This window comes from Natrix helvetica (assembly GCF_964273705.1).
Source record: "Natrix helvetica genome assembly, chromosome: 3".
Lineage (NCBI taxonomy): Eukaryota > Metazoa > Chordata > Lepidosauria > Squamata > Natricidae > Natrix > Natrix helvetica.
In genome coordinates this window covers 175994839-176007900 of record NC_138549.1, presented here as the reverse complement: position 1 = coordinate 176007900, position 13062 = coordinate 175994839, and the positions used below count along the sequence as shown (strand labels likewise).

At 46.2% G+C, this 13062-nt stretch overlaps 1 protein-coding gene across 6 annotated transcripts in view; it reads right to left on the bottom strand.

Annotated features, from left to right (window-relative positions):
- TPX2 (TPX2 microtubule nucleation factor) overlaps positions 1-13062 on the bottom strand; it is a 58699-nt gene that overhangs the window by 32076 nt on the left and 13561 nt on the right. The gene's annotated exons all lie outside the window — the stretch shown is intronic.

The following is a 13062-nucleotide window of genomic DNA, read 5'->3' as shown; positions in this document are numbered from 1 at the left end:
GGGGGACGAGGGGGGTCATGCGTGCATGGGCAGGGGGAGCATAGGGGGTGTGTGTGTTGCACAAGCATTGCGGGCACGCAATGACATAAAGGTTAGCCTTCCCTGCCTTAGTTGCTCTTCTCTGCATTTGTTCCCAAGTCTCTCAACATCTTTTTTGTAACGTGGTGAGCAAAACGGGATGCAGAATATTCCAGGTGTGGCCTTACTACTGCTTTACAAAGCGGTACTAATACTTCAGGTGATTTGGATTCCATGCCTCTGTGCAACCAAGGGTCGTATTCGCTTTTTTGGCTGTTGCATCGCACATGGCTGGACATTGTCCAAGGGGAAGGCTACATGATGCCCCAAATACTCCTTATGGGCATTCAGTTCTCTAGCCTCCTTCGTTTGGTAAAGTCTTTTTAGTCCATAAAGTGGAACCTGGGGGTGTTGTGGCGGGTGTGTTATTTGTGTGTGTGTGTGTTGCAATTTGCCTTCATCACTTTCCTTGATGGCCAGATTCGTTATGGGAGCCCTTGAAACTCTTCTCATGCCCAAGGGCTGCTCCTTCCAATTTACAAAACCCTGAATACAGGTATTCCTCGACTTACGACCCATCCGTTTAGTGACCGTTCAAAGTTACAAGGGGACTGAAAAAGTGACTTACGGCCGTTTTCCACACAACCATTGCAGCATCCCGATGGTCACACGATTCAAAGACAGACACTTGGCAACTGACTCATGCTTATGACGGTCGCTGTGACCCGGGATCATGTGATCCCCTTTTGCGACCTTCTGACAAGCAAAGTCATTGGGGAAGCCAGATTCACTTAACGACCACAGTGATTGGCTTAAGAACTGCAGCAAGAAAGGTCGTAAAGCGAGGCCAAGCTCCCTCAGCCATTGCCTTGCTTAGCAATGGAAATTTGCGGCTCGGGAAATGTCAAAAATGGTCCTTTTTCCAGTGCTGTACAGGAAGTCCTTGACTTACAACAGTTCATTTAGTGACCGTTCAAAGTTACAAGGTGAGTGAAAAGTCACTTATGACCATTTTTTCACACTTACGACCGTTGCAGCCATCCCCAGGGTCACATAATCAAAATTCAGATGCTTGGCAACTGACTCAAATGGTTGCAGCGTCTCGGGCTCATGGAACAGTCTTTAAACGAATGGTCGTAAGTTGAGGACCAGCCATACCTGGCTCTTCTAAACCAGAAGCTGGAGATGGCATCAGATGCCGCCCAAGACAGTGGCGGCGAAAGCTTCCCAAAGTCACCCAGGTATAAAGCATCGCTGCCATCTCTGGAGAAAGGCTTTTGAGTGCAAGCTTCCCTGCAGACAGCTGGGGCCGAGGGTGGCATTACCTTGGATTTATCTGTTTTTACTCAACTAGTGTCTTTGACATGTGGGCATATTGCCCAGGTGTGTATTACCAGGCCATTAGCAGGTGCCACTCTCATCCTTAACCCCGGCCTCCCCTCGCTGCAAGGTGGACGACGGCCAACTTCAAGTGGGGAGCAATCCCCACGCACACAAGCGTCGCTTGGCTGCAAAGGAGCAGAAGCCTTGGACCACAAGATGCCAACCTTGCCCTCCTCCCCCTCACAAAATTGTGCGCCCCAAAGGAAGGGAAACGTAGTGGAGCCTGAAGGAGAGGAATGGAGGTTGACAGCCGGGCTGGAAAGAGATCCGTTCTTCACCCCCTGCCCCCTGGGGTGGGGATCGCATTTCTGTCAACACTCCTCCCGTAAAAGAAAATAAAATTGTAATCATAACTGCGTCATCGGCGTTCTTCTCGCCCACTCAGCTCAACAAGCGGAGCTGCCAAGGATGATGAGCAGGCATCGCATTTCAGTGGCGTTTGCCCCCTCCACCCAAGCAACGTCTCCAGGGCGCCGTGCCTCGCTTGGCGACGGAGTGACAATGGCGGCTTCTTTATGGAGAGCAAAAGAGGAAGTGGTCCTCTGGGAGATCATGGAAGGAATCCCCCTCCGTGACCAGGTCATTTCCAGAGTGGACGTAAATCGACACGTTTCTGCCCAGCTTCGGCTGCTGGCAATTTGGAGCACCACCTGATGCTAGAATTCCCAAACCATTGCAAAAGCCAGGGTGCGATACGAATTATTTATTGAATACCAGTACGATGCCTCCATATGGGACCCATCATTTCTGCTGCTAAGTGAGAGAGCAGTTGAGTGAGGTTTGCCCCCTATTTTATGGCTTTTTTGCCACCGTTGTTGAGTGAAACACTGCGGTTGTTCAGTTAGCGACACAGTCCTAAGGGAATCTGGTTCCCCTCTTGACTCTGCTGGTCAGAAGGTCGCAAAAGGGGATCATGGGGACCCCAGGACACTACAACTGTCATAAATACGAGTCAGTTGGCAAGCGCCTGGATGATGATCACGTGGGGATGCCGTAGCAGAGGTAAATGGGAAACCTGTCGTAAGTTACTATTTTTCGGTCTTCGAACCGTCACTAAATGAACTGTTGTAAGTCAAGGACTACCGATGGTCTAAATCAGCGGTGCTAAACTCCCGGGCTGCAGCCTGTTGCGCACTGAGCCATGCAAGTGACAGGTGAGCGCACGAAGCTTCATCTGCGCATGCATGGGATATCTAGGTCAGTGATGGAGAACCTCTTCGGCACTGAGTGGCCAAACTGGAATGCAGGTGAATGCGCCAGAGTGCTGGAAACCCAAAGACCAGCTGGCCAGGGTGCATGCACACACCAGCCAGCTGGTATTTGTGTTCCCGGCACAAGCATATGCGCCGGCCAGCTGGCCTTCACTCCCGCCGGAGTACCGGAAACCCGAAAATCAGCTGCCTGGTTTTGCGCTGTCTTTGGCCATTTCCAGGCTGTTTCTGGGCCGTTTCCCGGCGCAGCAGCACCCACAAAGACCACCTGGCCGCCAGCAGAAACAGTACAGTTGGCAACAGCAGGTGTGCCCATAGAAAGGGCTCTGCATGCCACCTCTGGTACCTGTGCCATAGGTTTGCCATCACAGATCTAGGCTGTGTTCAAGAACTCTCCCCTCCCTCAACCAGCCACAGTGATTGCCTCCCACCACCACCACCACTAATCTACGGCGCCAGAAAATTGGGGACCGCTGGACTAAATCCCTTTCCTGGTTTCCCTTACAGTTACAGAAATAAGTAGGTTTGGCAGAAAAAAACAGCTTGGAACAAAATTCCTTAAACCTTAGGCAGCCTGAATATTTGGCAGTTATACAGTTCATAATGTGTTATTTTATATGAATGAATCGTAGGTCTGTTTTTTTTTATTTCAACTTATTTCAACTGCTAAATTCTTGTTCTTTTAGCTCTCCACTGGAACAAGCAGGCACCAAGCGGAAAGGAGAAGTCGCTAACTCTGCAATTAGAAGACACCGCGGACACAATGCAGGGAGTGGCCTTGAGTGGCCAGGTGCAACTTAATTTTCTAAAATAAAACAATAAGTAAAAATAGTCCCTGACTTATGACAGTTCGATGAGTGTCCTTTCAAAGTTACAACAGCACTGAAGAAAGTGACTTATGACTATTTTACATACTTACGACCGTTTCAGTATGCCCATGGCCATGCGATCAAAATGAAAATGCTTTGCAACTGACTCCTATTTCTGATGGTTGCAGTGGGTCATGTGATCCCCTTTTGTAACCTTCTGACAAGCCAAGTCAACGGGGAAGCCAGATTCACTTAACAACCAGCTTACTAACTTAACAACTGCAGGGATTCGCTTAACAACTGATTTTTATCTGTATTTTGAAGGTATGGCAACTAGAATCATTGCCAAGTTGGGCAGCCTTAAACACTTCCAGAATAAAGGCAGTACAGGAAGTCCTCGATTTACAACTTCCTATGGCAAGAAAGATTGTAAAGTGGGGCAAAACTCACTTAACTGTCTCACCCAAAAACAGGAATTTAGGTCTCAATTATGGATATAACCTGAGGACTACGGTACCTATCTTTTGCTCTTGAAATGGGGAACGTTTTTGCACATATTTCGAGAAATAGACTGCTCAAAGTGGAAAACGTCTCCTACTTTTTAATTCTGATCCAGTTGAGAGATATATTTCTCTCTCTCTCTCTCCCCCTTCTCTCTCTCTCTCTCTCTCACACACACACTCACACACACACAGGTCCTCATCCCCATCCAAATATGAAATTCTGCAGGGGCGATAAACTTTGGCTATCATATATATCTGGAAAAATGGCAAGAACTATGTGAAAGGAATAGGAAAATAACATTGTCAACACCGTATTAAGAAAACATATAAAATGTTTTATAGGTGGGATCTCCCACCCACGAGAACAGCCAAAACTTTTAGAAATTTAGTGCCAAATTGTTGGAAATGTAATTATGAATCAGGCACGTATTACCATATGTGGTGGTTGTGCCAAAAATCAAAAGAATATTGGCAGAAAATTCAAAGGTGGCTGATAGATAACGGAAGAGGAAATAGAATTCAAACCAGAACTATTTCTTTTGGGAATCATAAACAATAAACATAACAAGGGGGTAATCTACTTAACAATACATATTATTATGGCAGCAAGAATGGTCTTTGTCCAAAACTAGAAAAACAGGGAAATTCCACAAGAAGAGGAAGTAATTAGGAAAATTTTTATTTGTGCTGAAATGGATAAATTGATGTGGGAATTGAAGAATAAAGACGAATCAGAATATTATAAGATCTGGGAAAAATTTTATCGATGGTTGGAACAAAAAAGGAAAGACCCAAAATAAGCAATGACTAAGATTTATAGAATGGAGATTAGAATTATGTATAAAACTATAACAGTGAAAATGTATAAGATAAAAACAAAGCAACATAATAATAATAATAATAATAATAATAATTTAAATTTATTAGCCGCTCCCTTTCCGAATAGGACTCGGGGCGGCGTACAATGGAGTAAAAAACATATAACATTTACAACATGGTTGGAAATACAATATTTTTATATTTGTAAATACTGAATAGACCAATTGTAAATAAGCATGATGGTTATGATGGATAACTTTATACTCCAGTATGTATGGCATAGAATAGACTTTGCCAGGACGGTTACACCGTGTCCGATGTTTTAATTTGTGTTCAATAAAAAACTTTTAAAAAAACAAATATAAAATTCGGCCGATCTTGAAGGCCGCAGTTCACAGCAAGCTGATGAGATGCTGCCCTCATCTACAAAAATGCTTCTTTTTTTCTAGTTTCCCCAGCCTTAGGAATGTGTGTATCAGGGGGTGTCCAACCTTGGCAGCTTTAAAATTTGTGAACTTCAACTCCCAGAATTCCCCAGCCAGCCAGGTCTTCAATTGGCAAGGTTGGACACTTCTGTTATCTAGGCAAGTCCTCAGCTTACAACCGCAATGGAACCTAAAATTTCTGCGGTTAAGTGAGATGTTTGTTATGGGATTTTGCCCCATTTTCCAACTTTTCTTGCCCCTGTTGTTAAGAGAGTCACTGTAGCTAATAAGTTAGTCACCCGGTTGTTAAATGAATCTGGCCTCCTCCATTGACTTTACTGGTCAGAAGGTCGTAAAAGGTGATCAAATGGGACACAGCAATGGTCATAAATACGGGTCAGTTGCCAAGCATCTGAATTTCGATCACAGGGATCCTGCAAAGGTCACTGTGAAAAACGGTCCAAAGTCGCTTTTTTCAGTGTCGTTGTAACTTTGAACTGTCACTAAATGAACTGTTGTAAGTCGAGGATTACCTGTATTTAGTTGGCAGGGCTGGCCCAAGAGCCAAAACCCAACTGTTCCTGCTGATAGGGAATGAAGACCCCTCCAAAGGCCACCAAGTGGGTCTATGGAGATTCTCGGTCACCCAAAGTCAGAGTATTTCCTAATGTGCTTTTTCAAAAGGCCACTGGACTTTGTTTTTCCTTGAGGACATTTCGCTTCTCATCCAAGAAGCTTCTTCGGTTCTCACCTGAAGAACTGAAGAAGCTTCTTGGACGAGAGGCAAAACATCTTCAAGGAAAAAAACAAAGTCCAGTCGTCTATGGAAAAAGCCCCTTTGGGACCTCCAGAGGGTCCCCTTTCTCCAATGCCCAAGTTGCCAGTCATGGATAAAGGTAAAGATTCCCCTCGCACATATGTGCTAGTCGTTCCCGACTCTAGGGGGCGGTGCTAATTTCCGTTTCAAAGCCGAAGAGCCAGCACTGTCTGAAGACGTCTCCGTGGTCATGTGGCCAGCATACCTCAACACTGAAGGAGCATAGAGCGCCATTACCTTCCCACCAAAGGTGGTCCCTATTTTTCTACTTGCATTTTTACGTGCTTTCAAACTGCTAGGTTGGCAATAGCTGGGACAAGTAATGGGAGCTCACTTCATCACACATGGCGCTGGGGATTCAAACTGCCAACTTTTCTAGATCGACAAGCTCAGCGCCTTAGCCACTGAGCCACCGCATCCCTTACCAGTCATGGCTGGCTTATGCTAAAAAATCCGGGCTAACTCTGCTTCTCTGGTGTGCCCGAAGGAGCATCGGAGCCATTTCTGGAATTGGGCATTAGTCCAGAAGGGAAGATCAAAGCGGTGCCAGGATTTCCCAGGCTCCTTCGCTGCCCGCCCCCAGCCTGTCCTGGCTACAGATCCGTGTCTCCCTTCCCAGCAACCCAAAAATAAATGCCCCTGACATTGCATGCCCTGTAATTCGCGCCCCCCCTCTCCCCCAACAAGCTTTGAGCAACATCAGGTTAAAAATAGGTGTCAAAGGAAAAGCAGAAACTTTTGAGCCTCCTGCAAACCCCGGCCAGCGAGTCCCTAAGATGACCCATCTTATAGGGCCAGGAACGGACGGGTAACTTTTTCTCCCGCTGGGAGAAGAGGAAAAAAAAATCTCTGTTTCATTGCCACCATGCAGCCTGGCAAAATATTGGGTGGCTTTTTCTGAGCCAGGGAATTCTTTCAGGTTGCATCGGGCACCGCTGGCCCAAGATGAGGAACGATAGACCAATTTAATAAAGAGCCGTTTCAATGAAGCAATAATACTTAGACTTACAGTATATAGTACTTCATAGTGCTAAGGAAGGAAGGAAGGAAGGAAGGAAGGAAGGAAAAGCAATAGCACTTAAACTTATATACCGCTTCGCAATGCTTTCGAAGGAAGGACGGAATAGCACTTAGACTTATATACCACTTCATAGTGCTTTCGAAGGAAGGAGGGAGGGAGGGAAAGAAAGAATAGCAATAGCACTTAGACTTATATACCACTTCATGGTGCTTTCAAAGGAAGGAAGGAAAGAAGGAGGGAGGGAAGGAATAGCAATAGCACTTACTTATATACCACTTCATAGTGCTTTCGAAGGAAGGAGGGAGGGAGGGAAAGAAAGAATAGCAATAGCACTTAGACTTATATACCACTTCATGGTGCTTTCAAAGGAAGGAAGGAAAGAAGGAGGGAGGGAAGGAATAGCAATAGCACTTACTTATATACCACTTCATAGTGCTTTCGAAGGAAGGGAGGGAAGGAAGGAATAGCAATATATAGCGCTTCGTAGTGCTTTCCGGCTCTCTCTAAGCGGTTTAGAGTCAACATATTGCCCCCACAATCTGGGTCCTCATTTTACCCACCTCCGAAGGATGGAAGGCTGAGTCCACCTTGAGCCTGGTGAGAATCGAACTGCTGAATTGCAGGTAGCCAGCAGGCAGCAGAAGTAGCCTGCAGTACTGCGCTCTAACCGCTGGGGCACCACGGATGGTGGATAAAGGAGAATATTTGTAGCTCAGGATTGAAATGGGGGCGCCTTGGGTGGTCTCTGAGCTTGGTTGTTTTCCGGTGGACGTTTCGTGACCCAAACTAGGTAACATTATCAGTGCTAGAAGGAGCAGAGTGTGCATGATGGAGGAGGAGGGCTCTGAGGTCCTCAGTCCTCTCTGAGCATGGTTGCTTTCTTGTAGACATTTCATTACCAAAGTATGTAACACCATCAGTGCTAGAAGGGAGCGGGGGTTTGAAATTTGTGGAGAGGAACACTTTTTTGACTACATTTTCTTTATGTCTATGTGTCTGTTGATAGCTAGTAATTTGTCACTATGCCAGGCTGCTAGAAATTGCTTGGTTTGGATTGGGATGTACCAGCTGAAACTATGGGTAAGCCTGTTGTGAAATTAAAGAGTTTTCATCAACACTTCTGACTGCTGAACAAATCCCACCCCTTCCAAGTACTGATGATGTTACCCAGTTTGGCTAAGGAAACATCTGCAAGACAAGAACCAAGTTCAGAGCGCATCAAGGTCCCCTGTCCCCCTCCTCCATTCTCCTCCTCCTCGTCAACTCCATTCCCTCCTAGCACTGACAATGTTACCTAGTTGGGTCACAAAACATCTGCAAGAAAATGACCAACTTCAGAGAGCATCAAGGGCTCCTCCTCCTCCTTGCAAACTCCACTCCCTCCTACCAGATGTTGTTACCTAGCGGGGTCATGAAATGACTGCCACAAAACAAGCTCAGAGAGCACCCAGGACCCCACAGTCCTCCTCCCCCTCTCTACAAACCCCACTAGCACTGATGATGTTACCTAGTTGGGTCACGAAACATCGACAAGAACAGAACCAAGCCCAGGAAGCACCAAGGACGCCTCACAAGTTATTTCGATTAGCAATCTAACACTTTTCAGTCAAGCCTGGTTCCCTTCCTGACAGGCCAGGCCGAATCCATCAATCATCTCGACAGCCAGGATTTCAAATACCGCTGCCGAGTAGCTCTGAGCGCAGCTGCCTCCTTTGGTGACTTGATGGTAATGTACAGTCCAATTTTCTTCCTACCTGTCACCCTCCAGAAGGCTTATCAGCTGCATCCAGCATCTCTTCAACAACCACAATGTTTGCGCAACTGCCCGGATTTAAACTGGGAGCAGGAGCATCTGGCAGTCACAAAAAAAGTCATGTGATGTGATGGAAGCACCGGCTGTTTAGTGCGTGACCAGCATCAAAACGGAGATGGAACTTCGGAGGCATCGTTGGAACGGCCATTTTGACTTTTGTGACCAGACAAGTAATTGCTCGATTTATGACGGGTCACTTAAGTAAACGTTTGACGTTATAATGGATCACCTCGGGGGATAGAGGTAATCCTTGACTTGTGACCACAGCTGAGACCAAAATGTCTACGGTGAAGCAAGACAGTCGTTAAGTCATTAAGATCGGCCTTATAAAAAAACAAATGCGCTTGCAAAAATGTTTTCAAGCTCCTGTTTTCTTGGGATGTTAACTCTGCTATTGTATTGTATTGAATAGAGCTGAAAGGGACGTTGGAGGTCTTCTAGTCCAACCCCCTGCCCAAGCAGGAAACCCTATACCATTCCAGGCAAGTGACTGTCCAGTCTCTTCTTAAGATCCTCCAGTGATGGAATCACCCATGACTTCTGGAGGCAACCTCTGTTCCACTGGTTGTCCTCACTGTTAGGAAGTTTCTCCTTAATTCCAGATGGCTTCTCTCCTAGATTAGTTTCCATCTATTGTAGAGATTCTCCATCCTCCACGTCATGGTTGTCCCAAAGGTGCTTTTTCAGGGGGCAGCTGGTCTTTCTTGTTTTTTTGTTTTGAAGACGTTTCGCTTCTCATCCCAGATGTTTCCTCAGCTCTGACTGGATGGAGGGGAAGGGAAGGATTTATATTCCTTGCAGACAGCTGGTCATTGCATCCTTTTTAGAGGGTCATTGAAGCACTTGGAGGTTCCTCTGTGTCCTCAGAATCACTTGAGTGGTGCAAATGGTTCCTGCAGTCTGCAATTTTCCCCTCTGGAAATTCGTTCCTATTCCCACACTATTCAAAGGGTCCTCATCCCAAATTGCATGGCTAAAAGTCTGTAGAGATTACCCACTACCTGTAGCCCTTCTTCATGGGTTATTGTCTCATTCTTCAGATGCTTTGACTCAGGGATGTCTGGTTTGTGGTTTGATGACAACGCTGGGCCAGTAAGCCGAGCCAGGATAGGCAGACAGGCGCAAGCGAGGGGTCCATAAGCAAAGAGAAAAGGCCTTTGGCAATCTTGGGCCCTTTCCAAACCAAATTAGGCCCGAGCCGGACGTTTAACCCTGGGTCCACAATACAGGTAGTCTTCAAGTTACGCAGTCCACAATGGAGCACAGCGCGCTAGGAGGAGACTCTATGGCAAGGGGCGGGTTTTCCAGTCAGTTCCACAATGGATAGGGCTTTCGGTTAGGACAGGTAGAGGAAAAAGGATGCCGCGCTAGGAGGAGACTCGATGGTGGGGGAACCGGACTTTTGGCTGCAGAATTGAATGGGGGGCTTCCGGTTAGGATCTTTGTGGCTCTTGGAGTGTTTAGGGTTGCCGACCCCTGCCCTGGCCAAATGTAACCCCAGGGAGCAGTTTTGAAGACGTTGGCCACTGCGTGCTTGGCCCTTTTCCCAACCTGGGATCTCCCTTAAGCCTCTCCTCTTTTGCACTACGTTGCCCATGATTCCTCGCCCATATAGGTCTTGGAAATCTGCAATGCCACAGCGGTGGCATGCATTGCAATTCAGAGGAAGGCTGTATTTGCTCCGCTCCCTCTTTCTCCTCCTTCTTCTCACCGTGTTGCAGCAAAGATCAATCATTCCGTAAAGAGGACCCTGCCTTTGGCTGCTTTGTGCAAGGCAGAATACAGCAGAGTTAAATGAGCAGCCACAAACTCTTGCCAATTTCTAAAGATATCTTTCCAGATTTCACAAGCCAACAAAGGCCCAAAATTAAAATAAGTCTTGCAGTCCTTAAAAACCCATTGCAGTTCTTATTATGGCTGCTGGGGGAAATCAGAGGAGAGAGTCCAAGTGTGTTATTTTACACATACAGACACTGTGGAGTTAGTACAAATGAAGCATCCAGCTTTATCTAAATGGACTACAGAGGAAGAGTCAGATGTGCTGACAAATCGTGGTTAAAACACAAGGACTGATTTGGAATCACACATAAAGGAAGTCCTTGTGTAACAACAGTTCATTTAGTGGCCATTCGGGGTTGCAACAGCACCGGAAAAAAGGACTTATGACCCTTTTCCCCACAAAGGACCACTGCCGCATCCCTGTGGTCATGGGATTCCCCCTTTTGGGACTTTCTGAGAAGCCAAGTCAATGGGGAAACCAGGTTGACTTAACCACCACGTGACTCCACTAGAGAACAGAACAACAGAACAGAACAGAACGGACGGTTGCAAGGCCACGCGATCCCCTCTGCGACTTTCTGACAAGCAAAGTCAATGGGGAAATCGGATTCACTTAACAACCGTGTTACTAATTTACCAACTGCAGTGATTCACTTAACAACTGTCGTAAAATGGGGCAAAACTCACTTAATAAATGTCTCCCTTGGTAACAGAAATGTGGGGCTCTTGTGGTCGTCAGTCAAGGACTATATAGTGATACTAATAAATCAGCCATATTGAGGCTGAGTGTCATTATCTGGTTCCCAAACGGGCTTCAGATATCAATGAGTTCTCATTTTAGCCTAGCTGTGAACGACACAAAAAACCAGCTGGCTGACTCTGGGCCAATCACCAAGAGACAGTGAATTCTGATCCCTTCTAGTACTGATGATGTTCTCTAGTTGGGTCATAAGATGTCTGCAAAAAACAAAACAACAACAACAACAACCCAAGCTGAGTGAACCCCAAGGAGACAACCGTCCTCCCCCCACTCCTCATTCTCTTCCACCCTGCAAATCCCACTCCCTTCCAGCATTGATGGTGTTACCTAACTGGTCATGAAATATTTTCGAGAAAACAACCAAGTTCAGAGAGCGCCAGTCCTCCTCCTGAGAACCCGAGCTACAAATATTCTTTTCCGGACCTTATTTAAAACTAGCAACCAGTTGTACTTCTACTTCTGTTAGGGAGGCAGAGAATTCAAAGGCCCCACCCATGCTTTTATCTAAAGTTGGCAGGCGGAGGGTACCTCCAGGGCAGCATCTCTCTTCAAACGAAGGCTTCCCAGGTGCCTTTGCCAAACCCTAAAGCAAAACCCTCAGCAAGGAGCCTTCCAACGCGCAAATTCAAGGGCCCAAAGCCAATACAGCTAGTCCTCGACTTACGACCAGTCATTTACCAACCATTCAAAATTCCAACAGACCTATCAGAGTGGGGGGAGGGGGGGCAGATGGAATACATTTTACCCAGATTCAAAGGTGTGCATTTTATGCTGGGTTCACCCAAAGCCAGCATTTATTTCCAATTCAGCAAAGCCCATAGGAAACTGTTGGTTTGCTTAACAATTGTCACGTAATGATTGCAGTGAGTTGCAACAATTACAGTGAGTTGCAAGTAAGAAAGGTCATCAAATAATTTTAGGGTTGTCACAAGTTATGTGTCAGGCCTGCAGCCATCTTTTCTTTTGGATCTTTGGCCTGCCACACTTTCTATACAATATAATACAATACAATACCAGAGTTGGAAGGGACCTTGGAGGTCTTCTAGTCCAACCCCCTGCCTAGGCAGGAAACCCTATACAGTTTCAGACAAATGGCTATCCAACATCTTCTTAAAGACTTCCAGTGTTGGGGCATTCACAACTTCTGGAGGCAACTTCTGTTCCTCTGATTCATTGTTCTAACTGTCAGGAAATTTCTCCTCAGTTTTAAGTTGCTTCTCTCCTTGATTAGTTTCCACCCATTGCTTCTTGTTCTACCCTCAGGTGCCTTGGAGAATAGTTTGACTCCCTCTTCTTTGGGGCAACCCCTGAGATATTGGAAGACTGTTTTCATGTCTCCCTTAGTCCTTCTTTTCATTAAACTAGACATGCCCAGTTCCTGCAACCGTTCTTCATATGTTTTAGTCTCCACTCCCCTAATCCTCTTTGTTGCTCTTCTCTGCACTTTCCAGAGTCTCCACATCTTTTTTACATCGTGGTGACCAGAACTGAATGCAGTATTCCAAGGGTGGCCTTACTAAGGCCTTATAAAGTGGTATTAACCCTTCACGTGATCTTGATTCTATCCCTCTGTTGATGCAGCCTAGAACTGTGTTGGCTTTTTTGGCAGCTGCTGCACACGGCTGGCTCCTATTTAAATGGTTGTCCACTAGGACTCCAAGATCCCTTTCACAGTTACTACTGTTGAGCAAGGTACCACCTATA